Source organism: Lactuca virosa, chromosome 8 (genome assembly GCF_052849685.1).
Source record: "Lactuca virosa cultivar CGN04683 chromosome 8, Lactuca_virosa_CGN04683_v6, whole genome shotgun sequence".
NCBI lineage: Eukaryota > Viridiplantae > Streptophyta > Magnoliopsida > Asterales > Asteraceae > Lactuca > Lactuca virosa.
Window position 1 is genome coordinate 108,241,773 of NC_136433.1, and position 26,651 is coordinate 108,268,423.

The window sequence follows — 26,651 nt, forward strand, 5'->3', positions numbered from 1 at the left end:
AACCAATCACGAGCCACATGCAGAAAATGCAAAGGTATGTGGACCGTCTAATGAAACTGAATGTGAACTTCCCTGAGGAGTTGGCAATTGATATCATTTTGCACTCCTTGCCATCGTGTTATGATCAATTTCGTATGACATACCACATGAACAAGGAGGAAGTCACACTCAGTAAGCTTCAAGGACTTCTGAAGACTGCCGAAAGTGGTCTTAAGAGTAAGTCGGTTGCTACTCCTACTCCTACTACTACCCCTGTTTTGGCTATCGGGCAAGGCAAAGGGAAAAATAGGAAGCACCCTTCGAAGGGTACCAAGGGAAAGTCCCTTGAAGGCTCCTCATCTGGAACCAAAGGTGGTTCTATCACTCCTTCTGCCATCCCTAAGGATGCTGAATGCTTCTACTGTCAAAATAAGGGGCACTGGAAGCGAAACTGCCCAAAGTACTTGCAAGATGTCAAGGATGGGAAAGTGAAACCATCCCATGCAGGTATTTACACTATATTGTCTAATAACTCACCATATTCTAATTCTTGGGTTCTTGATACAGGTTGTGGTATTCACATCTGTTGTGACTTGCAGGGCCTAAGAAGAAGTGAGGATGTGGAGCACGGAAAGATAAACTTAATCATGGGGAACAAGAAGGTTGCACCTGTTACCAAGATTGGAGTTTATACTTTGTTGCTAGATAGTGGGTTAAAGTTAGATTTGAATAAATGTGTGTACTCGTCTGAAATGGCGAGGAATATTATTTCCTTTCATGCTTTGTACAAACAAGGTTTTACCTTTTCTTTTGATAATGAAGTTGGTAGTATTAATGCTTTCTTAAATAATATTCTTTATTTTAAAGCATTACCTTGTAATGGTGTGTATGAAGCTGTATCGGTTGTAGATAATTTAGGGAATAATGTATTGTGTATTGATTCTTCTACTAGCTTGGATAAAGCATCTTTGTGGCATTGTCGTCTTGGACATGTAAGCAAGAAACGCATAGGCCAGCTCCAAAAGGATGGAGTCTTGGAGTCGTTCGACCTCAAGTCGGATGATAGTTGTGAGTCTTGTCTACTTGGAAAAATGACAAAATCACCCTTCACTGGTACTTGTGCAAGGGGTGAGGGTTTGTTGGACCTTATACATACTGATGTATGTGGACCATTCAAAACCGCCACAAGGGACGCTAATCGCTATTATGTGACTTTTATTGATGATTTTAGTAGATATGGTTATGTCTACTTAATCAAACATAAGTCAGAAACTTTTGAAAGGTTTAAAGAGTTTAAACAGGAAGTAGAAAATCAATTGGGCAGGAACATTAAGATGCTTCGATCCGATCGAGGTGGTGAGTATCTTAGTACTGAGTTCCTCGACTATCTTAAGCAGTGTGGGATTGTCTCACAATTGACACCTCCCAGGACACCACAGCTGAATGGTGTAGCTGAGAGGCGCAATCGAACTTTGTTGGACATGGTTCGCTCTATGATGAGTCGAGCTTCGCTACCAATCTCTTTTTGGGGGTATGCCTTAGAGACTGCCGCCCACATCCTTAATCTAGTCCCTACAAAGAAGGTTGCCAAAACACCTCATGAAATGTGGACTGGGAAAGTTCCCAATTTGGACCACATCAAGATTTGGGGTTGCGAGGCTTTCGTGAGGCGCGAGACTCATGACAAGCTCGAACCTCGAAGTGAAAGGTGTATTTTCATCGGCTACCCACAAAAATCCTTTGGTTACCTCTTCTACAGACCCAGTGAGAATGTGGTCTTTGTGGCTAGGAGAGGGGTCTTTCGAGAGAGAGAATTTATAAGCCAAGGAGACAGTGGGAGGCAAATTGACCTTGAAGAAATTCAAGACTCAATTGGTGAAGGAACCTCAGACACTAGCAATCAACTTGAGGAGGAAATTCCTGTTGATCCAGCTGACGAGTCTATACTTCCGAGGCGTTCCACAAGGGTTAGGAACACACCTGAGTTTTATTATGGATTTCATATTACTACGGAAGGTGATACATTTATCAGTGACAGTACACTGGTAAATCTGGATGAACCTAACAGTGTTAAGGAAGCCATGGCAGGCCCAGAGTCTGCTAAATGGAAGGAGGCTATGGACAGCGAGATACAGTCCATGTATGACAATCAAGTTTGGAACTTGGTTGACAATGTACCAGGCCGTAAGACAGTCGGGTGCAAATGGATCTTCAAGAAGAAGACCGACATGGATGGGAAGGTGCACACGTATAAGGCTCGACTGGTTGCGAAGGGGTTTACTCAGACTCAGGGTATTGATTATGATGAAACCTTTTCACCAGTAGCAAAGATTAAGTCTATTAGGGTTATGCTAGCCATTGCTGCATTTCATGATTATGAAATATGGCAAATGGATGTCAAAACCGCTTTCCTTAACGGAAAGTTGGCTGAGGATGTTTACATGAATCAGCCAGATGGTTTTGTCAGTGCAGAGTACCCCAATAGAGTGTGCAAGCTTGAGAAATCCATTTATGGATTGAAACAAGCATCTAGAAGTTGGAATCTTTGTTTCGATGAGAAGGTCAAAGAGTTTGGTTTCTCAAGAAGTGAAGATGAGTCCTGCGTGTATGTCAGAGCTAGTGGGAGTATAGTTAGTTTTTTGGTACTGTATGTGGATGACATACTACTCATAGGAAATGACATCCCAACCTTGCAGGAGGTTAAGTCCTGGCTTGGGAAGTGCTTTGCTATGAAGGACCTTGGAGAAGCTACCTATATCCTAGGGATAAGGATATTAAGAGAAAGGAGTAAAAGACTAATTGGACATAGTCAGAGTATCTACTTGGATAAGGTGTTGAAAAGGTTCAACATGCAGAATTCTAAGAATGGAGAATTACCGATCCAAAGCAATACCAAACTGAGCAAGGCTCAGAGCCCGAGTACGGAAGATGAGATAGCTGAGATGAGTCGATTACCTTATGCTTCCGCTGTTGGTTCGATCATGTATGCTATGACTTGTACTCGTCCTGATGTGGCCTTCGCTTTGAGCATGGTCAGCAGATATCAGGGGAACCCTGGCAAGGCTCATTGGACTGCGGTAAAGAATATTCTCAAGTATCTGTGGAGGACTAAGGATTGGATCCTTACCCTTGGTGGGAGTGATGACTTGAGAGTAGTAGGGTATAGTGATGCTAGCTTTCAGACTGATAGGGATAACTTCCGCTCTCAGTCGGGCTGGGTCTTTACCTTAAATGGAGGGGCAATCACTTGGAAGAGTTCCAAACAGGAGACTGTAGCTGATTCGACTTGTGAATCAGAGTACATAGCAGCGAGTGAAGCGGCAAAGGAGGCGATATGGCTGAGGAACTTCATCGGAGACCTTGGAGTTGTACCAGCTATTAAGGAGCCTATGGAGATTTTCTGTGACAGCAATAGTGCGGTTGCCTTAGCCAAGGAACCAAGAGATCATGGCAGATCCCGACACATTGACAGAAAATATCACTTCATAAGACACAAGATAGAAGAGGGACTCCTCGTGGCAAAGAGGGTATCGTCAGATGAGAACCCTGCGGATCCCCTTACGAAGGGACTGACGAGGGTTAAGCATTTGCAGCATGCGAGGCGCATCGGGCTGAGGGACGATATTAGTTTTACAGATTAGATAATTTTTCTGAAACTTGTAAAATGTAATCGATGTTTGATGATGAATAAAAGTTGTGATTTATTCATGAGTAAGGTGTTGCTATCATTGTCAATTATTTACTATTGTTTCAGTTTTGCATGTTTTGACTTCCAGAATAATTAATTTATTCAAACCTCCACAATCGGTCATACGTCGGAAGTAGGTATGAATCAAGATTGTCATGAATTGGGATTGTAGATGACTAAAGGTGTTTAGCCATAGCAATGGTTGCTACAACATTCATGAGTACTCATAAGTTATGAGTATTGGAATAAACCCACGCTCACTTGTATCACTTCATGGAATTTATCTCGAGTGATCGTGAGACGATAATATCATATAGGTCTTCAAACCTAGAGATATGAGTTGTTACCTATGAGTTGGTTGTGCATTGATTGCACGTAAACGCATCAGTAACTTGATGTTATAAAACGTGCCTTTGTGTGCAATTCAATAAGTAGTAGAACAAGCATATGAGTCGAAGTTTATCTGTTCCTTCTAGAAATAGAAGCGATATCTGGGCCCCTCGATGATTTTGTGTTGACCCATGTACCGGGCCCGGTCAGAACTAAATTGATGTGTTCAGTTAAGTTCTTTGTCAAACAAATCGGAAATCGAGAAACAACTGCTAGACAATAAGTAAGACATTGTTCCATGTATTTGTCCGGCTGATATCATGAGAGCAGAGGATTATATGATCACTTATCTAAAATGGCGCTTCATAGTTCACAAGAGTTTTCGAGAGCTACGATTGCCGGTTGGTTCCTGAAGTAATATAGGCAAATACAGTTATTAGACTTATCCAAGTGGGAGTCTGTTGGATAAGGTGTCTAAGTCCATAACTTATTTGGTATATACTTGACCCGACCCAGCATGGTCCATTTGGGTTGCACTTCACCCGAACTTGTTATGGATAATTTTATGAGAGTTGTATACTTACGATTTATTAATATATTATAAGTTATAATATATTAATATAAAGTCATGTTACTTAATTGGTTTTAATCTTGAATTAATTATGAATTAATTTAGTGATTAAAAGGAAGACTAATTAAATCATGGGCTATTATATTTATATGGTGTGGGCTAACACTCATTTGGAATGGGCTAAGCTTATATGGAAGTCCATGGATGATCCATGGAGCTTTTACCCATGGATCCTTGGAAGAGGAAAAGACATGGATTATTAGGGTTTCACCCTAACCATGTACACTATATAAACAAGCTTATGTTGCATGAAAAAGTGACTAAGTGTGTGTGTAAGTGTGGTGGCCAAAACCAAGAGTTAGAATACTCTCTCATATATTTTCCAAGTTTGGGTGATTTGTGATTTCCATTTGAGGCATTCACATTATTGGTGCTTGGCTCTCAAACTCCAAGGAATCAACAATCAACAAAAGGTATGTAATTCATCTAGTTCCTTTATGGTTAAAAGTACCCCATGCCATGCTAGATAGGTTATAAACCTTGGAAAATAATATTTTGCATGTATCTTAGACAAACATAGATCCAAGGTTTGATAGGGTTGCATGTACACTTAGGAAGTGTTAGAATGCTCAAAACCTTACAATCTCCCCCTAAGTGAACTTAGCAATCCATCCATTTACACCGCTTCTTCCTTGATGAAGGTGAAAGCCCGGGACAACCATTCTCTGACTTCAATGTACCAAGTCAGTTGACTTACAAACTTTGCTGTGATCTGCTCCGGAGCTTTAGACTTTGACGTACGAGAGATGAACTTCCGGAGTGCTTTGGTCGGGACTAGGTGTTTGTCAAGGATACGTAAAAAGTCCTTGTTTGTCTTCCTGTTTGTGTAGACAAACCCTAGAACCGGGCCATCGATTGGACCATCTTCAAGCAGTTCAGCTTCCGGAAGAACATAGGTGATCTTTGCAACGTAGTCTTCAGTTTCGTAGAGATGAGCCAGCTCATAGTCACATCTGCAAAATTCCGCGACATAATCTTTGAGGAAGCTAAGAGCAGCAAGAAAACAACCCATGCCGATATCGTTGTCTTGCATTCCTCGAAAGTGAGCAGCCAGAGTCAGAACGTCGTTCAGATTCATGGAAGGGAAGTCAGCGTAAGTAATGGTTTGGTAGTTGGGCTTGTTCCGGAAGACGTGAAATCGAAATAATGGGCAATTGAGTTCGAATTTCACATGGATTTTTCTTGCAAATCCATGGACTTTGGTGATTCTTTTTCTAGTCCATACTTCCTTGAGTGGTTTAGAATTCTTAGAGTAGAATGTTTCAAGCCTTTCTCTTTCAGTCCGAAGGATCACTTCTGGATCATCATTTGGGTGAAGAGGAGCAAATTTGATTTAGTACTTGCTGTAAGGAGAGAGAGGAAGATCGAGCTGTTCGAGATCGTTGGTGGGAACATCGTAGTAGAAGCACAGAATGATTTCATGATCCCGGAGAATGCCTTCACGGCAGAGAGGAGAGATGCCACGCATCGGATCATGATTATCCTTAAGAGCTTGGATCCGGATGCTGTCCTCTAACGCCTTGTTGATTTCCTCCTGAGACCATCCTTGTTTTTACTTGAGAGGAGGTCCGGAGTGGAAGGCTTGTTGTTCAGCAGTCATTGGCCTTTTGCCTTTGTCTCTTTTCAGAGCATCCATGACAAGCTTCATGTTCTCATCCACCATAAATTCCGGAGTGGGATTCAGAAGAGGATCTTCCGGAATGTCATCAGGGATCCGGAGTAGAGAGCCCTGGTCTATTGGAGCAATTTTTGGAGCCGGAATTGGTGGGAGCATGGAAGGAGTGGTTCGGAAGGTTTCAGCTGTGAGGAGAGATTTGGCTTTGGCCATTTGAATGACTTTTTGAAGAGAATCTAGCAAAGAGGATGGCCAAGAGGTTGCGTACCATATTCTATTCTCTTCCTCAGACAGCACCTTTGGAACTATTTTCTTTGGAGCTTCAAGGCCTAGAACTCCATTTGTGACATATTTTTCTTCGTCACTGTCTTTTTCATCATCAGAGGAAAATCCTAGAAGTCCGGAAACAACCTGGACTTCATCATCGGAATTCAAGTCTTCATCTCGGAGTGTGAACTCCGTGGCAGGTATCCACGGTTGACTTGGACCTTCTCCCTCTCTTGCATCGGTGGATCTCGGAACCGGTGCAAGTACTAAAGTGTCCTTGAGATCGTCAAATTTGGAGAAGACTTTCTGAAGGCCCGTGTTGAGTTGAAGAGTGAGGGTATCGTAGGCTTCGGACGTGGGGGCTTGAGCAGCAAGGTGATCGAACAAATGGCTAAGAATAGCTATCATCTCATCAAACTTCCGATTCCGAACATCAACGATGTTCCAAGTGGAGCGAAGAAGCTTGATGAGGACTTGTTGAATGATTAGGTTCATTTCATCCTTCTTCTTGATCTCCTTCTCCAGACTTTGGATTTGTTTCTCATGACGAATGTGGGTCTGCTTAATCAGATCGTTGGTAGCAGACACCAAGTCGTCATGGACTTTGAGCATGGAGGTAATGGTGTTGAGATAGTGATCAACCAAAATATCATACATGGTTTCCACTTCCTCGATGGAGTGCTTGAGCCGGAGGGAAATTAGTTGGTCCAGTTGGGCTTCTCGTTCCGCAACTGAAGGTTCGGACTGTTGTGAGAGAGACTGAAGGATGGCATCGAATTTAGAATCCAGTCCGGAAACCTTTTGATCCATCTTTGTGTTGAGCTCTGTTACGGATGTTTCGATGGAGGAGACCTTCTTCATGGTATCTGACACATTGGTTTGAGTGTCGAGGAGAGCAAAAGGATCAATATGATCACCAACAAAAGATTCAGAGTTTGAAGCTGTGTGTTGCGGAGGAGCTTGTCGTGATGTAGTATGTGTGGATGGACCAGGTTTGGTGATAGCATCATCTTCAGGTAGTTTGGAGCTGGGCTCACCATCCGGAGTGGTTGAAGAAGATGATCTGAAGTCAAAAGCAGACTTGGAAGTTGATGGCTTGGATTGAAAGCGGATGGATGACATGAAGTTGGGGTCCGGAACAGAATTGCCTTCATCAGTGATCATAAACTCTTTAGAGATTTCTTCATCAGAATCAGTTCGGAATATGTTGGTGTGAGTGGTGATGGGAGGTTGTTCCGAATCAAGTTCCCGATAGGCATCATCATCTGTAGGAGGAACATACGGAAGATTGCTTTGATGAGCTCTGTTGTACATTGAAGTGAGAGTGGCCTCCACTTGAGCTCTAGTTAGATCCGGACGTCTCAGAACAGCCCTGTTAACATAATCTTCCCATTGAGGATCGTTAGCACCTGGTCGTCCTGTACACCTTCCGGGTATCAGACCAGTTGGGGCATCCAGAGTTGGAGGGAATGCTCCAGCTCCGGAATGCTTAGCTTCCGGAACAGGGGTTCCGGAGTGTGTGCTAGTGTGAGAAATGATAGGGATATCAAATGAGACTCGTGGGTGTGTTCCAGGGGGCTTCAAGGAACTATGGTCAACACCGACATCACCTTTTTGAGAAGGTGAGGGTGGATTATGTTGAGACTCCCCGTGAGTGTGTGCAGGTGATGTTGAAACATTGAGGGGTACCTCATATGAGTGGGCAGGAGGGGTGTTCGGACGACCAGAGTCAGCCTGAATGTCATGAGCATCTTCCTTTGGAGAGGAAGAGCTGACTTTGGTTCTCTTTTTAGGCTTTGGCTTGGTGGGAGAACCCTTTCGTTTGGCAGATTTCTTAACCTTAGGTCCGGACGTGGTAGGATTGGCCTCTTTCGAAGTTGGCTCGACTGAGACTGGGGAAGGTTGTGTTGGGTCAAACACAACCGAAGTCTCTAAGTGTTGTTTTAGATAAATGGAATCGGAAGGGATTAAGGCCAACATGTGGTCTGGAAGTCGTCTGACCGGACCAAAAGAGGATTGGTACGGAATTCTATAGGCCTTGACAACTTTGAATGAAACACATACCTCCGGAGGAATTGAAGAGACCGGAATTGGTTCGGAAAGCTCGTTGAAGATTTGTTGAATCGTCAGTGCCCAAAATCTTGGGCTCGAAATTTCGTTATCCTTCCTCTTGATGGCAAACTTGCAGAAATCTTGCCATAGGACCTCTGGAAGATTAACTGCGTTGTCACGTCCGGAGTAAATGATGTAGACAACATAGAGCCAATCCTTGCTAAGTGTATCGGTTCCTCCGTGCTTGCCCGATAGCCCTCGAATGATAAAGTGCATCAGCACTGTCCATAGTCCAGAGACGGCTGATTTCTTGAAGTCCTTAGCTCTATAATCTTGATTGTAGACAATGTGATTCAGAAAGGTCTGAAACTCTTCAGTGGTGGGTTCTTGAACTATGAAACCTTTGGGGTTTGGTTTAACACCGATTGCCTTGAGAAAAGTGGATTTGTAGATGGGAACGATTCGATCTCCAATGATTTGCGTCTCCAGTACACCATCGTTTTCCTTGATTCAGGTGAATGCTCTGTGGAGATGATGAAGTGGAAGAGGTGGTTTAGGAATTTTAGTGAGAGGGATGGAAATGGTATGATTTGTGATGAACTCCACCATAACAAGAATCGATTCATCGTAATCTTCAGGGTTTAGGGAAAACAATTGCGTCATGTCTCTTAGAAACGGTTCATGGGAGGTTGATGAAGATGAACCCTTTGAGCGTTTCTTCTTGGAAATGGATTTCTTGGGAGTGGAAGCGGTTGGAGTAGTTTTTGGTGGTGAAGGAGGGGAAGCCATTGTTGCGGAATGATGAATGCTTGAAGAACACGAAGAACACTGAGAGAAATCAAGGTTTTAGGAGGTAATGGGCGCGTAAAGAGGTAAAAGGGGGGTTTAGATTGGTATTTATAGGTAAGGGAAGTGGGTCGGGTTAGTAATGTAATGATGAGGATCCGAACAAGAAACAAGTCGCATTAAATGTGAAGGAGGTTTAGGGGGGCTGAGTTGACCTGGGAGGTGAAAGGTGAGAATGTTTGTGGCTAAAAATGGAAAACCATAACCGACGATTCAATGGCTACTTTATGGGGGCGTGCAATCGTGTCACGAAAATCGAGGAAGATAGGATAGGATCTTCAAGAAAAGTAACCGTTGAAACAAAAAACGTTTCACCTTATTATCCTTTGGTATTCCGGATGAGCGGTTCCGGACAGAGTATGATCCGGAGGATAAGAGATTGTGTTCCGGAACATGCTAGTTTTGAAAAGAGGTCCGGAATGAGAAATGATCCAGAGAGAGTTTTGATTCCGGAGTCAAAAATTTAGTGTCATTTCGGAAAAGAAGTGTGATTTCGGAACAGAATTTCTGTTTGATTTTGAAAAGTTTGAGATTCCGGAGCAAAGATTCCGGAATAGAAATTCAAGAATTTCCGGAGTGAATTTGAAAGAGTTTCTGGAACAAGATTGGGAAAGCATTCCGGAGTGAGATTTGAGAAATCTTCCGGAGTAAATTTTGAAATTACGAAGTGCAGAATGCAATACCTTTTCCAGAGTGGAATTCCGGGATGCCAATGTGAAGTATACTCCGAGATGAAAATTTGAGCACTATGACAATGTGGACTTTAAATAGAAAACAATCAGGAAGAACTATACAACTTAAAACTCAAGTGATGGTCAGAAATAAAGACAAGTAAAATGATCCTATGTATTTAGAGAGAAAGTTGTTTCGAGATGAAAAATTTAGATCGGAACTGATTTTCTATCGAATACATCTATCAAAGAGAACAAGTCTCTTGAAAGAATTGAGGATCTGGTATCATCATACCCATCTTGTTCAGAAAACCGTTGAATTTGGTTTCGTCTAATGCCTTAGTAAAGACATCAGCAATCTCATCGTCAGATGGAACAAAAATGAGTTCAATGTTACCATTTAGAACATGATCTTTTTATGAAATGGTACCTTATGTCAATGTGCTTAGTCATTGAGTGCTGAATTGGATTGTGGGAAATCGCAATGGCACTTTGAGAGTCACAATAGATAGGAATGCGTTGAAAGTGGTAACCATAATCCAAGAGTTGAGATTTCGTCCACAGAACCTGAGATGTACAGCTGGCAGCAACGATGTATTCGGCTTCGGTTGTAGAGAGTGCAATGCAGTTCTGTTTCTTGGATGACCAACTGACCAAACGACCACCTAAGAATTGACAGCCACCTGAAGTGCTTTTTCTATCAAGTTGAAGACCACCATAGTTTGAATCTGAATAGGCTTGGAGTAGGAAGCTCTCATTTGCTGGGTACCAGATTCCGAGACTCTTGGTACCTTTAAGGTATCGGAAGACTTGTTTCACAGCCAAAAGATGAGACATCTTTGGATTGACTTGAAATCTGGCACATAGGCATGTAGAAAACATGATATGCGGACGACTTGCTGTGAGATAGAGCAGATATCCAATCATTCCGTGGTACTTCTTTTCATCAACTGAAACACCTGAAGGGTCGGCAAAGATCTTGTGTCCGAATCCTATTGGTACCTTGGCTGAGGCACATGTGTCCATTGAGTATTTCTTGAGGAGTTCCGAAATGTACTTCTCTTGGTGAACGGAGATTCCTCTGTTAGTCTGTTTGACTTGGAGGCCAAGAGAGAAGCTTAACTCCCGATTCATGCTTATTTGGAATCGATTGATCATAAGTTTAGCAAAGTCAACAACCATAGATGAATCCGTAGATCCAAAAATGATATCGTCCATATAGATTTGTACCAGCATGAGATGCTTTCTATTTGATCTTCGGAATAAGGTGGGATCTAGAATTCCTCTTTGGAAACCGGAGCGTTTGAGAAAATCAGTTAGGGTCTCGTACCATGCCCGAGGAGCCTGCTTCAGTCCGTAGACAACCTTCCGGAGTTTGTAACAGTAGTTTGGAAAGGAGAGATTAACAAAATCGGGGGGCTGTTGAAGGTATACTTCAGTGTCAAGTTCACCGTTAAGAAAAGCACTCTTAACATCCATTTGGTAAACTTTGAAGCCTTTATGAGCAACATAAGCAAGAAAGATTCTGATGGCTTCAAGACATGCAACAGGAGCAAAGGTCTCATCGTAGTCGAGCCCTTCGATCTGTGTAAATCCTTTTGCCACCAGCCTTGCTTTATTTCTAATGATCACCCCTGCATCATCTAGTTTGTTGCGAAATACCCATCTTGTACTGACAATGGGATGATTCTGAGGAGGAGGTATGAGAGTCCAAACTTCATTTCGGTCTTCTTGCATGGCTGTAATCCAGTCAGCATGCTCTAATGCGTCCTTAATGGATTTGGGTTCAACCATGGATATAAATGCTGAGAAATGACATTCATTTTGGACACTAGTAGCAGAACGAGTCTGTACACCAGCATTGGGGTTTCCGATTACTTGGTTTGGAGGATGATCCTTTGTCCAAACATGTAACCTTGGGAGTTCTTGTGCAGCCGTTGATCCAATATCAACAGTGGAATTGATTTGCTCCCCCTGAATGATTTGAATGATGGGATGATGCTCCCCCTGAACTTCTGAACCAGAGAGATTGACATCATCATCACAAGGGAACTCAAAGAAGTTTTCATTTTCATCAATGTTGAGAGGATTGGAATCATTGAAATCAGAAGTTGCATCTTGGAAGCCATCCACATTTCATTCAAGAGAGGAATGAGCATTCTCCCCCTCAACCTGCCAAGGTTGAAATAGTTCGGATTCTAATGGAGGGAGGCTTGGGATCGGACCGGAGATGTTATGAGAGACAGGGGCTTCCGAAGAGGGGATTGGAATGAGAGTTAGTCTTGATCGAGATTCCGAATCAAGAGCGGTTTCGGAAGGACCAAAGAGAGTTTCAAAATCAACTTCAAGAATTGTTTGGGGATTCGGACATCCTGGCGGAGGAGCATCTGACTCCATAATGTGAGTTGTGATGTGAGTTGGGCCAGAATTCCGAACGAAGTTGTCATCGAAGGTAATGTCAAAGCTTTCTTCCAGAACACGAGTTATCCGGTTAAGATCTCTGTAAGCTTTCGATTTTGAGGAGTACCCAAGGAAGATGGCTTCATCAGCTTTAGGTTGGAACTTGGTAAGCTGATCACGGTTGTTCTTGATGAAACACCTGCATCCGAAAACATGCAAAAACGAGATTGTTGGCTTCCGACCATTCATTGCTTCGTACGGTGTCATGTTAAGGCGTCGATTGCTGATGCTTCGATTTGAGTGAAACAGGCAGTAGATACTGCTTCAACCCAAAGATAGAGTGGTAGATTTGCGAAGTTCAGCATGGATCGAGCAGCTTCAACGAGAGTTCTATTGCGTCTTTCGACTACACCGTTTTGTTGTGGAGTATAGGGAGCTAAGAAGTTGTGGTCGATTCCTTTTTCAGTGAGAAATTTTTCAATGGTGGAATTAGTGAATTCCGATCCATTGTCACTTCGGATTCTCCTAACTGGGAGTTTGATAAGAACTTCTATTCCTTTGATAAAATTTATGAGCTCTGAAGCTGTTTCGAATTTCAGCCTTAGGAAGAAGACCCAAGTGAACCTTGTAAAATCATCAACAATCACAAGAATGTATTTCTTATGATGAAGAATTTCTACAGTGGATGGTCCACAAAGATCAATGTGTAGAAGCTCCAATGGTTCCGAAATGGACTTTTCGATGATAACAGGATGACCCTTCTTCGATTGCTTACCATACTCACAAGCAGCACACAAATGATCATTTTCGAATTTGAGAAGAGGCAAACCTCTCACCATTTCGCCGGATACAAGATCATTCATGTACCGAAAGATTAGATGAGCGAGCCTTCGGTGCCATAACCAACTGACGTTAGGAACAACTTTGGAGAGAAGGCAGAGTTGCGGTTTGCCAATAATCATGTTGATGTCGAGCGGATACATGTTCTTGTTGTGAAGCGACTTGATTAAACACTCTTTCCAGTCTTCAGTCATTACATAGCTGTACTTTTTGCAAAATTCCACACGTCGATTTGAATCAGTGAGCTGAGCAACACTTATCAAATTATGTTTTAAATCAGCTACATAAGCCACATGTGAAATAGAGAAGTTTCCATTGGTGAGAGTCCCATAACCACGAATTTGAGAGTTGGAATTGTTGCCATACGTCACATAACCAGCATTTGGAGAAAGCTTTAAATCTCGCAGAAAATCTTTCTGCCCCGTCATGTGCATGGAGCAAGCACTATCAATATACCATATTGTTTCTTGCTCCGAAGCACAAAGTGCCTGCTGAACAATGCTTTGACCGGGTGGATCATTGGTGGCCATGTAGCAGTAGTGAGGTTCAACAACATCATCTTCATCTTCTGACCCAGATGACCAATATCCTTCATCACATTCAATGGTTTGTCGTGCCATCAAACACGTATTCCTTCCAGTTACCATGTCATCATCATCTCTGGATGACAAATACCCTTCAACATCTTTCGAAACCGTTGTTACAAAGGCTTTTTCGCTTTCAGCCATCTCTAGTTTCTTCGGACGTAGTAAGCAGAATCCTTGATTTTTGGTTTTTACGGAGCATCAGCCAGACAATCTTTAGCAAAATGGTTTGCATGTCCACACTTATGACACACGATTTTTGGTGTGTCCGATTTGGAACTCTGAGAGGGTTCCGGAGTAGAGTTTGGTTTAGTGATGTTTGGTTTGTATGCAGGAGGATTTTCCGAAGTTGGTTTAGATTCCGGAGCTGAGCATGGTTGAGGATTGTTCTGATGAGGAGCATGGAATCGGTTTTGGTATGGTTTGTAAGAAGTATTGAAAGGACGTTTGTACTTCATTGAGAGTAGAGCGAACTCCTGTTGGAAACGGAGTTCAGAGTCCATGGCTTCGGAATCATCAACGGGATAGATTTGTGTAGGTAAGATGGGTGCGGATGTTTGAACAGATGGAATAATAGGTTTAAAGGGATCTGAAGAAGATGAGTTCGGAATGGTTGATTCGAAAGAACTGACAAGGGCAAGAGGACCTCCGAAGAGTTCCCTTATGGTTTGAGCAACATTAGACTCATGCCCTTGAAGTTCATCAAAAAGTTGATAGAGCTTCAACTTTTTTAAGGAACCATTGCTTTGGAGACAAGATTTTACATTCCCCCATCCTTTGCCAAGACTGTTTATGAATTTGAGATTGTACTCGAAAGGAGTTTGGACAATCCCATGAGCAGTCATGTTGTTGACCACGATTCGGTAACGGTTGGAGGCTGAGGCCACTGATTCACCAGGAGTGGTAGTGAAAGTATCGAAGTCGTTTACAACTGAGGTGAGGCGCTTGTCTTTCATATTTTCCGAACCTTCAATTAAGTCCTGAAGGGTATCCCAAATCTCTTTGGCTGATTTGCACAACTTGATATGCTCGAAGAGTGAGGGAGGAACACCAAACACCATTTCTGAGAAAGCAACTTGATCAGCATGCAACTTCTCGATATCATCTGCAGTTAGAGGGGCTGGGCGAGTTTCATCTTCTCGCATGAGCTGAGCAGCTGCATCTCTTACAACTGTTCTTACAGGAACATGAGGACCTTCTTTGACGGATCTCCAGATTTCTTCACCTTTATCTTTGGCCAGTAAAAACCTTTCCATTCTAACTTTCCAATGATCATATTATTCCACAACTAGTAATGGGGCACGAGTAGGGCCACCCACACTATTTGCGATTTGCATTGAAATCATTTGCTGAGGATTAGAAGCAGCCATTGAAGTTAAGATATCTTCAAGCTAAAGTGGTATATATAAGAACTTTTATCCTTATCACAGAAATGGTTGAAATACCAAGGTAATTTCAAACCAACTATAATCTGATCTTATGGATTCAAAGGACAACCACTCAAGCTCTGATACCAATTGTGAGAACAAGATCGATATGATGCACAGAGACAAGGTTTGAGAACTCAAACCTTGAGTGAATGCTTAAGATCAATGTCTGCTTGCTAATAAATGTTCTAGTCAAGTATGGAAAGACCAGTCAAGTCTAAGTTGATGTATTCAAAAAATGATCAAGACATAAAGGATGAATGAGAATAAATGATCAAGGTAAAGCTAATAAATGAAGAACAAGAAGAATGTTTGAAATAACTTAGTAAAGTGCCAAAAGTTGAGTGAAAGATCCGTAGTTGACTTATATTGAATGCTCCTATAAATAGGAGTGAAGGTTACATCGAATTAACTAGAATACTTGCATAGGACTGGACAATAGAAATGATTATGACATTTTGATTGTCTAAATACAACAAAAGACTAAGTCCTATGAAAGGTCACATCAATACAAAGACAAACTAAATAAATGCATAAAGACAAAATAGTGTAACTCCGGATCAGCATCCATTCCGGACATGAGAGTCATTCCGGAATGTCTTCATCTTCGTATCTTTTTCTCATTTGGTCCGAACAGATTCCGGACCACTCTTCACCATTGACTCCGGAACACAAGTACTTCGGAACTTGGACTTAGGATTGATAGAGGTTCACTTTCAGGTTCCAACAACATGATGTTGTGTTGCCTTATCCTTCTTCCTCAATGATTGGTCCTACGATGGGTAAAGTGGGGTTTTACTTAAGACACCTTGTTTGTGGGTTAAGGCTTCCTCCTAGCTCTTGTTGTCTCATAGATCATTGCCTTTGAGGTGTTTTGCGTGTCACTTCATGTACCTTTAAGCGTACTGTTGTTTTGATATATCTATCGCTTGAAGACATATGGTGATTGGTATGCCTTTAGTAGCCTTCATTTTACTTTGTTTCATGATCATATGGGAGCAAACAATGAATGGAAAGGCAAATTTGTTAGGTAGATTCAAATAATGTTTGTCTTCCGAACCTCCTTGGGTTGTCACCAGATATGGGTGACGAAACTCCTGTAGACCCATGCTTATATAGATTTCATTTTCTCTCAATATTGTACTAAAACATGTTTCTTTCCCGAAGTTGTACTTGACTTATGTGGAATGAGTCCCGTCTGGAAAGCTTGTGATCAAGTATCTGTCTTATCATTGAATTTTACAGGTATATGAATGTTATTCTTGTTTTTCCTTAAATTGATGTCCTGTCCTGGCATCTACTTTTGCATTTATTGAATGCTTCACCATTAATGGTGTTTACTTTTGAATGCATTTAATGTTGTAGGGAAAAATAAATACACATTAAACTTGTCTGCTTACGTGTCTGGCAAGATTTCGCCCATATACTTTTTTGTAGAAAAAATTATTTCCACTAAAACTCACCCTTCATCATCCATTAATCAAATTGGGTCATCCTTGCATCTTACTTATCGGGTTTGGGGATAATGCCTTTTCTGTGGACCGACTTTTAGTTGGTACCGACATTCCTCTAGATTATTGTCACACCCCCGGCTAGCGGAGGGAACGGCGGGCTGTGCAACGTATTCAGTGATCACAATTATTGAACATACATTGAACCGTACAAAATGTAAACTTATATTATTATCCAAATAAGTTTACATTGTCGTTTTCAACTATTACATTATCAAAACATGATACAGGTGAAAAGTAGTACAAATATCAAAATTGTTAGGGGTCTTCAACGTGCGTGTTCTTCCAACTGCTAATGATCCTGAGATGCATGCGTTTTATAATTGTTTACTTATTGCTTTTAAATCTATACCTATAGTAGTTCAAGCACTCCTGACATAAGTATCGGTGATACTTATACATCACATTGATACTTATTAGACGTACAAGTATATTGTATTAGAGTGTAAACTGTGCTACATAAGTCTATAACCGAGCTATATGACATATATATCTGCCTCTATAAAACACTGCAAGGGGGCGCGCTGAAAAAGATCACCAACGCTTCATTGACGTCGTGAACTAATAAATAAATGACCTGGATAGTTCGTCACCTGGTGGGTTTCGTCAAACCATGGGTTGTTGCTAGCAACTACGGGTGAAGGTGTCATCCCGTATAGATTTATACATAACTTCCTCGCTCACATGAGATTAACGGTTATAGACAAATAGCTTTACTAAGATTTTATAGTTAGTTGAAGAATTTTAACCTCATGTAGACTTTCCACGTTCTAATAAATCTAAAGGTGTGTGTTTTTGTGTCCTAAACTTTTGCTAAAAAGTTTACTAGATTGTTTTTAAGTTCAAATCGTCCAAAAAATATGTGTTCGACCTTTAATTCTTAACTTAATAAATTTTACTAGATTAAATGTTCATTTGTTATGTAAAACTTAATAAAAGTTTTCTAACAAACATTAGGCAGCATAACGACTGCTTTTTGACCAAAATCAGGTTTTATGCATTGTAAAACCAACAAAAACAGAACAATGTACATGCCTATAAAGCAGTGAAATTCTCGTTCGTAAATAAAAATGATATTAAACGACTTCCTGACTGTTACATTTATATACACTAAATTGACTATTATTGTTTAAAAATATGACATAAACTATATTTTTAGTCGTACTAAGACATAAAAATATATAACTTGACGTTTTGTTAAACAGTTAAGTTTACATGTTTTAATCTAGTTGTTTTTAACAACTAACAATTCCAAACTTGACGTAAATAAAATTATAAACTTTTAACAATATTAACAAGTTTATATAATTTAATCTAATTGTTTAACAAATAATAACAACAAATATAAACTTGACGTAAATATAAACTTTGACGTTATTAAGAAATATAAACTTTTAAACGATAATAATCGTTTTAAATAAACGTAAATATGAAATATAAACGATAATATGAGACATAAACGGCAACTAGCTTATATAAATGTAAATATGAAATATAAACATGAACTAGTTTATTTAAGCGTAAATAAGAAATATAAACGATAATACAAGACATAAACAACAACTATCTTATATAAACGTAAATATCAAATATAAACGGTAACTAGTTTATTTAAGCGTAAATAAGTGTTAAGGCAAAAAAGTGACCCTCTTAAACTTGACAATCCGCAATCTCTTACTGTCTACCGCAACTATCTTTCTGCTACCACAATCAACTCTCTCTCTACCGCAATGAAGTGTCTACCGCAATTTCAAGAAGTGAACCGCAATCCCTCTACTTCAATGAAGATTATGTTACGTCCTCTGACTTAGTGTGATAGCTTTTCTTTATCCAATGGACCTTGCATGGCCATGTTAGTCATAAGTTTATTATTTGTTTATTCAGGATGTAACTTTTAGAGGCCCTATAAATAGAGTGCTTATTTTTTGTATCAAACACCTCTTACCACTCCTTCACTACGATCTTTTGATCTTTCTCTTTGAAATATAAAGATCACTTTCTCTTATATCTATCTTACTGATAATCATCGAAGATCCTCTTCACTTTAAACTGATCTCACATACTAACTCGTGTTTGAATGCAAACCTTGTTACGAATCAGTTTAGTGTTTACTTGATATATAACTTGTTGTCATTTATCTTTCCTTTACTTTTCGCACTTTACATTTCCGCAACTAACTATCTAACTAATCCAACTTCTTATTATTGTTGAGCTCTTATGATCCTTTGAGATTAACTTATTCTGCAATCTTACCTTGTACTAACGTTTGTTCAAGTGTTTCTCAAAAGTTTTTCTCTCAATAATTGGTATCAGAGCCAAATTAGTTGCTTTTTAAACAAAACTCTAATTTTGAAAAGCCTTCTATACCACCGAAGCTCATCTTTCTTAAAAATTAAAACAAAAAAACAAAGGAAATATTGAACAAGCTTTATCATTAAACGTTTCCAACAGTGTTGGAGGCTCCAACAGAGCTCCGATACTTGTTGCTAGCGAATATCACCACTGGTCTCAAAGAATGGAGAGGTATCTGAAAAGACTTGGTAGAGATGTGTGGAGATCTGTGGAAGAGGGACCTCATGTTCCCATCCTTACTCCTGTTCAAGCTGATGGTGCTCAAGCTAGACTAGGTGGAGGTCAAGTTGTAATGAATCATCCTACTAAAGATGATCTGGATAAGATGGAAAGTGATGCTTTTGCTTTCTATGAAATCTCATGCGGGGTGGCCCCAGACAACTTTGACATCATCATCAACTCCAAATCAGCCAAAGAAATCTGGAATGTTCTAAAAAACTTGTATGAAGGTTCCAAGCAAGCTCAAGACAAGAAACTCACCACCGCACTCAACGAGTTTAACAACTTAAAAGCTCATCCTGGTGAGAGTCTTGAAGACTCATTCACAAGATTCAATCTTATTGTCACAAAGTTATCAAACGCTGGCACCATCCGAAGCAATCATGAAACAAACCTTCAGTTTCTCAATGGTTTGGGTAAACATTGGACTACAACAAAGATGATAGTCCAAGGAGATAGAAAGATTGACACACTATCTCTCTTCAAGTTGTATGGTGAACTTCAGGCACAAGAATCAACTGTGCTAAAAGATTGTGCAGACTTTGGGGGTCCACTTGCCCTCGTAGGTCAAACCCCACAAAGCAAAACCACCCAATCATCCAAACCTTACCCTCTTTCATATGACAATCCACCGCATTCCTATGAAGCTGATACAAAATATGATGATGAAGAAGAATTTCAAAATGCCATTTCCCTGGTTAGCCAACAATTCAATAGGCTACCACCAACCTCATTTTGCAAAAATCAGTAGTTTACCAAACCACCCTTCAACCAAAACTTCAATCCGCAGAACAATCATTCCCGATATCCGCAACCTCAAAACACTCATCAACCCAAAGAGGCACCGCAGTCCATCAAGTCAACTGACTCCGGTACCTCAACTGAAGATAAAAATGATGTTATCATCTGTCACAAGTGCAACAAAGAAAACCACTTTGCTAAAGACTGCAAAGCAAATGTGGTGAAAGATAAAGCATTCTACCTTAGAATGGCTCAGGAGATGGATGAGAAAGAAAAGGCAAGGGCATACGTGGCCCAAGTAAAAAGGGATCATCAAGTGTGGTCATCCGGAGATGAAGATGAAAATCTTAACAACATCAAGGGCATAGGAAAAATCTGCATGGTGGCAACTGCTGATGAGGACGGATCAACAAAGCTGGAGAAAAACTACTGCTTCATGGCGAAAGATGGAACTCTCAACATTATTGAACATGTAAAGCTCATGATCCAATTTAATAATTACAACATCCATTATTGTCAACCTTTCTTAGACAAACTTAATGACACTTGTGCTGATGTCCTTTCAGGCCATAACAAGGCTTTAGATGAGAAGAATATAGAATCCCAAGAAATGTTTCATGTGAGAGGACGTCTAGAAGATAAGAGACTTAAAGTTGCCATGTTAGAAAAGGACTTAGTGTTAGAAAAAGATGCCAGAATGTTGTGTGAAACTCAGTTAGGTATAGCTTTGAATCAAAGGGATTTAGCTCAAAAAGAAAATGTACGTTTAAACCTTTTAATTGGAAAGTTGTTTAATAAGAGTGAAGCTATTGAAAATCTTGTGAATAATGGGATTGTTGATAACACATACAATTGGGGTTGGTCCAATGGTTATTCAACTGCAAAGGACTCATCTCCTCGTTTTAACAAAGACCGTCCATATTGTTGGATTAGGTGTCTAAGTTCATAACTATTTATGGGTTGTACTTGACCCGACCCGGCATGGTCCATTTGGGTTGCATGGCATCATGCATTTGGATAAACTAAAATGAGAGAAATAACACTTATGGTTTATTAATATATTATAAGTTCTAATATATTAATAATATTATTTAATTAGTTTTGATCAAGAATTAATCTAGTATTAATTAAGTGATCAAAAGATGACTAATTAAATATATGGGTTGATTATGTAAATCATCCATAACTTGTATAGTGGGCTAAATGCTCCATGGATTATCAAGTTGGGCTAAGGTCCATAGGATGCTCCATGGGAGTTACAAACCCATGGGTCATGGAAATGAAGATCCATGTTACATTAGGGTTTACATGGTGTAGCCCTAATTGTAACACACTATATAAAGGATATGATATCTACCAAAATCGGCTACAATAAGAAGTTGCAAGAGGGCAAGCCGGTTTTGAAGTGTGACATTCTCTCTGAAAGTTTATTCCAAGTGCATTTGGTGTTGTGTGAGACATTTGAGGCATCACACTTGGGGTGCTAGGCTCTCAAGGTTTTCAAGGAATCAAATCAACTACAAGGTATGTAATTCTAGCCATCTTTTATGTTAAAGTTCCCCATGTATGCTAGATAGGATTATGAACCTTGGGAAAAGTATTTTGCATGTATTTTTAGACAAACATAGATCCAAGGTTTTCTAGGGTTGCATGTACACTTAGGAGTGTTAGAATGCTCAAAACCTAACAGTGGTATCAGAGCCTAGGCTTGTTTGTTTGATACTTGATGCAAAATAGTGAAAAAAGTCGATTTTCTTGCTGTCTGCATGATGAACTCGCCGAGTCCATGGGGGCACTCGCCGAGTCCATGACCAAACTCATCCTACTCGTCGAGTAGGTTCGTGCACTCGACGAGTAGGAGCCCCAGGGTGCAGATTTCCGACTTTTGCTGCTGGAAATGGACTAGAAACATTACCCTAAACTGTTTTGGTGTTTTAAAACTTGTTTTAGTTGGTGTAATGGTTGTTCTAATCCATTTACAATGGCTAATATCAAAATTCCATGATTTTAGGTGTTCTTGAAGTTTTGATATTCATATTCATGTTCTTATGAGATTAGATGATCATAGGAATTATTTGTAACTTCTTGTTAGTTTTAATTCTTGATCATTATGTGTTTTAATGGAATCCATAATTTGTCCTCAAGTTATGGATTACCAAAAGTCTTTATCTTTTAAAGTTCATTAAAATCACATAGGTTACATAAAATGAAGAGACATTCACTTTAATAAACCCATTAATCTCATAAGTTATGAATTGAAGAGTTTTGTAAAGTTACAAAACTTGCCCTCAAGTTTTGGAACATGTAAAGTCATCATAAAAACTTTAGTTCCAACCCTTAGAATTTTAAAAAATTAAAATTTAACCCTTATACTTTATAATATTATAAGTGAATAATATATATATATATATATATATATATATATATATATATATATATATATATATATATATATATGTATAAGATCAAGTCGTCTTACCATTAGTAGGCCTCATTCACGAAGCCGGTCTATAAGGGGGGTATAAGGTTGTTGCCTATAAAATGGCAGTTTAATGGGTGTCCACTCTCACCCACCGCTTCCTTGACTGGTGGAGGGTCGTTAGCCGAACGGGTAGGACAAGGACTTATAAAATTCTCATTAAAAGTATAATGATTATTATAAAGTAACTAAATGTTTTATTAAATTCCCAATCTTAGTTACTTTAGGAAAATGTGAATAAGGTGCTATCCCATGAAATTACACTTTGCACTTTGTCAAAGTCGTTAGTGGAGCGTGTGTGGTTAACCGGCACACTAACCTGGACTTAACAAGGTAGGTAAAGGGTGACTTAAGGTTTATCATAGGTCGGTGGAGCGTGTATGGTTAACCGGCACATCGATTAGGTGATAAACATTAAGGGTACCAAGTAATTTGCATGGTTACTTCACACCTCGTTTTGTGATCCTCGGTATCCCAGTCACAAAACTTGGAGGGCACACTCGAGATTGAAACATGCCTTTGAAAAGTTCATTGCATCTCAAAAGAATCTAGGAATTTCTAAAGACCAATTAAAACCTAATAGTTTATATTTCGTTCTATGGTGGAAATTGGTGAATCGTCATTCGCCTACCTTCAAATATTCTATAGCTTGGATTACGGCATCCCTCTTCCAAGTTATAAAATATTGTGTTGGGTCCTAGCCTTAATATTTCAAATTGGGTGTTATATTAAGGATTTTAATCAACTAACTTGAATTTCTCCCATTGTAGATGTCTGGTTTAGACAACAATGATCTTCCCAAATCTAATGGAACAAGCTTTCTTTATGAAGATGACTTTCGGAGTTTGGCTCATGGAAATTATACTTCTCTTCCTCCTCCTCCTCCAATTGTTCTCCCTGACCCACAATCCCAAAGACTTGAAAGGTTCAATGTCACTCAAGCTCTACTAGAAATGAAACATAAAGATGGAAGACCTGTGTGCACTCATGTCTTAAGAATGAAGTCACATATTGACAGGTTGAGAATGTTGGGTGCTGTTATTTCAAGGAAGTTTGCTATTGACTGGGTTCTTCAGTCACTTCCTGAGTCATATAGTGATTTTATTAAAGATTACTATATGACAGATCTTGATATGACCCTAATAGATCTTTCTTATTTGCTGATTGCTGCTGAATCAGAAATGATTTGGCGCAAGAATCAAGCAACTATGGGTGGAAGATCTACTTCTAAAACTTCCATGGACATGGACAATGGTAACATTGGAAGTCCAGAAAAACTTTCTCTTCCCAATAGAAAGGGATCAGCCTTGGTCAACCCGGTTGATCGGAAGGTAAAGAGAAAGTTTAAGTCTGGAATAGCCTGCTGTACCATTCCCGAAGAGTCTATATGTTTTCATTGTGAAGGAAAAGGGCATTGGAAGCGAAACTGCCCTAGCTACCTGAAGGATCTGGAAGAAAAGAAGAATCAAAAGTTTGACTCTGGTTCAGGTAAGCTCACTATCTAACTCTGTTAAGTTCCTAATTGCTTATTGTTATTACATAATGTGACTAAGTTGCATTTTGATGTTTGGCAGGATCAAGCAAAGGGAAGGAAAAACTTAAAGTAAAAGTATGTTGAATCTGATCGCGAAGATGGATTTCTATCGCATGGTTGAAGATCATATTTTTGAGCTACTACTTAGGAGATATGATAGATTGCTAGAAAAATATGTAATAGCATAGTTTTCATTTCAAGTTGCATTGTAAGGGAAAAGTTTTTTCCGCATTTATAAATAAATAAAATTTTGTTTTATCTTAATTATATCTCCTTGCAATGACATTTTATGAAAAAACTGATGTTTGTATGGTTCTAGCAATAATGGAAATGTGAATTTGATTCTATCATTTGTGGTAGTGTCCAAATTTACCAAATAAGGAATATTCTCATCAACCAAGTTTCATTTGGATCAAAACTTGGAATCATGCAAGTTGTATAGTATAATGATTGAGAATTTTCATCTTTGGAAAATTAAGACTAATTCCTTGATCACATGTATATGCGAGTCAAGTGAAGGACTAAGATATATAGTACACAGTCTTGTGCACTTGCTAAGGTCCACCACAAAAGATCGCCAAGACTATTCGTCATGATTTACTAAGGTTGAGTAAATATGGTTATACTTAACAGTTTAAGTATAATTCTGCAGCATTGGAAAAATTCGATGTATGGCAGAACGAATATGAAGAATCAAATTAGGCAGGAAGATAAAAGTTTCTCAAATCTGAAAAGATGGGAGAGCACTTTAGTATCATGTTTTGTGATCATCTTAATGATTTAGAAATCATATCATAATTGGTCCTCTAAGGACATCTTAGTGCATTCCTATAGCTAAGAAGAGGAATCAAGAATTACTGAAATGATTGAATCAAGAAGATGAGCCATACTTCGTTCCAAAACAAGTCTTAGAGTCATACTCCAAGACTGTAAGTTGAGTGACATATCTTAAAGAAAGGTTTATAACACTTGTCAAATGTAAGAGTAAAAGTGTCCTACTCTTGTACATTTGAAATTGGTAAGTTGTGATGTTTTGGATAAAACAAAGACCAACTAAGGCCAATTGTGGGAAGTGTTTCTCTTGATAAAGAATCCGCACTATCTCTTGAATATTTGGCAAGTGAGTCTTATATGTCAAGAGGACAGTGGGAGTCTTAAAGATCTTGGAAAAGCCTTTAGATCTAATCAAGAAGAAGAAACCTATAGTTTATCACTAGCACACGACTTGAGGTTTATAACCTATCGTGTTGACATACTCTTACTTCTGTGCCCATTCCAGTTAAAGTTGAATTTGCATAGGAGTTCTGAGAGTTCTCAATTGGTTGCATAACTACTTGGAAGCAATGGAAGGCCCTGTACTACCAGGTGGCAAGAAGTTAAGATTGCATAAGTTCAGTCCATATGAACACATACACCATAAAATCTAAGGGTCATAAGGTTTCTCTCCGATTCATGAAAATGATGGTGAGGAAACACTTCCACCTAGTAGATTTTAAGTAAGATAGCAATTGTGATCTGTGCAGTCTCAAAGTCGTTAGTGGAGCATGCGTGCTTAACCGGCACACTAACGTGGACTTATGGCAAATGAAAAGATCTAAACAATTGAGACTATGACTACGACATCCCTCTTCATAGTTCTTAAATTGTTTAGACACACCTGTGAGCTATCTTAGATAAGGTGTATGATATTGATAAAGTCTTATCAAAGCAATCTAGTATCAGAAATCTGAAATTTGGTAAGAAAGTCAATAAAGTATTGTTTTTCTAGAAGTCTAGCTGATGTCTGAGTCATGTCAAAGCTAGTGGGAGCATAAGTGTTATGCTAATAATTATCATGTTAGTGGGAGCATGATCATGATGATAAGTGTTGCAAGTTAGCAATGTTAATTATAGAAAACAAAAGAGTTTCAATTGGGAAAAGTTGTTTTGCTATAATTAAGGGAGAGGAAATTATACTTCAATTCAATTCTAAAAGCTTAGATTGAGGTTTTAATCATATTTAGTCAAGGATATATATATGAATTTCATGTTGGAATGGCTCAACATAAGGAAATTCCATATATGGGTCTAGTATTTGCGTTCTAAAATTCGATTATGATTACGACATCCCTCTTTATAATCTGAATTAGGAGAACTTGGCAAATAGAAATAGAAATATTATAGCAAAAGATTGGTCTAGTATCATGTCTTTATGAATCGTGTCCCATATGGTTCGGATATAGGATCGATTGCATGTGCTATAATATTCATCTGTTCTAAATTTTTCCAAAATGCCTAGAGCGTTAAGAGGGGAAAGTAGTAGAACTGGATATGACTAATTTGATTAAGCAATTGTCGAGGACAATCTAAGGGTTACCAAAGATTGGTTGCTCAGGGACAGTTGGAAGAATAATGTTAATTATGGAAGGACCATATTGACATATTCTGAAAAGAGGCAACTCTTGTTCAAGATTAATAGTCAAAAGGGAATATGGAAATGTTCCCA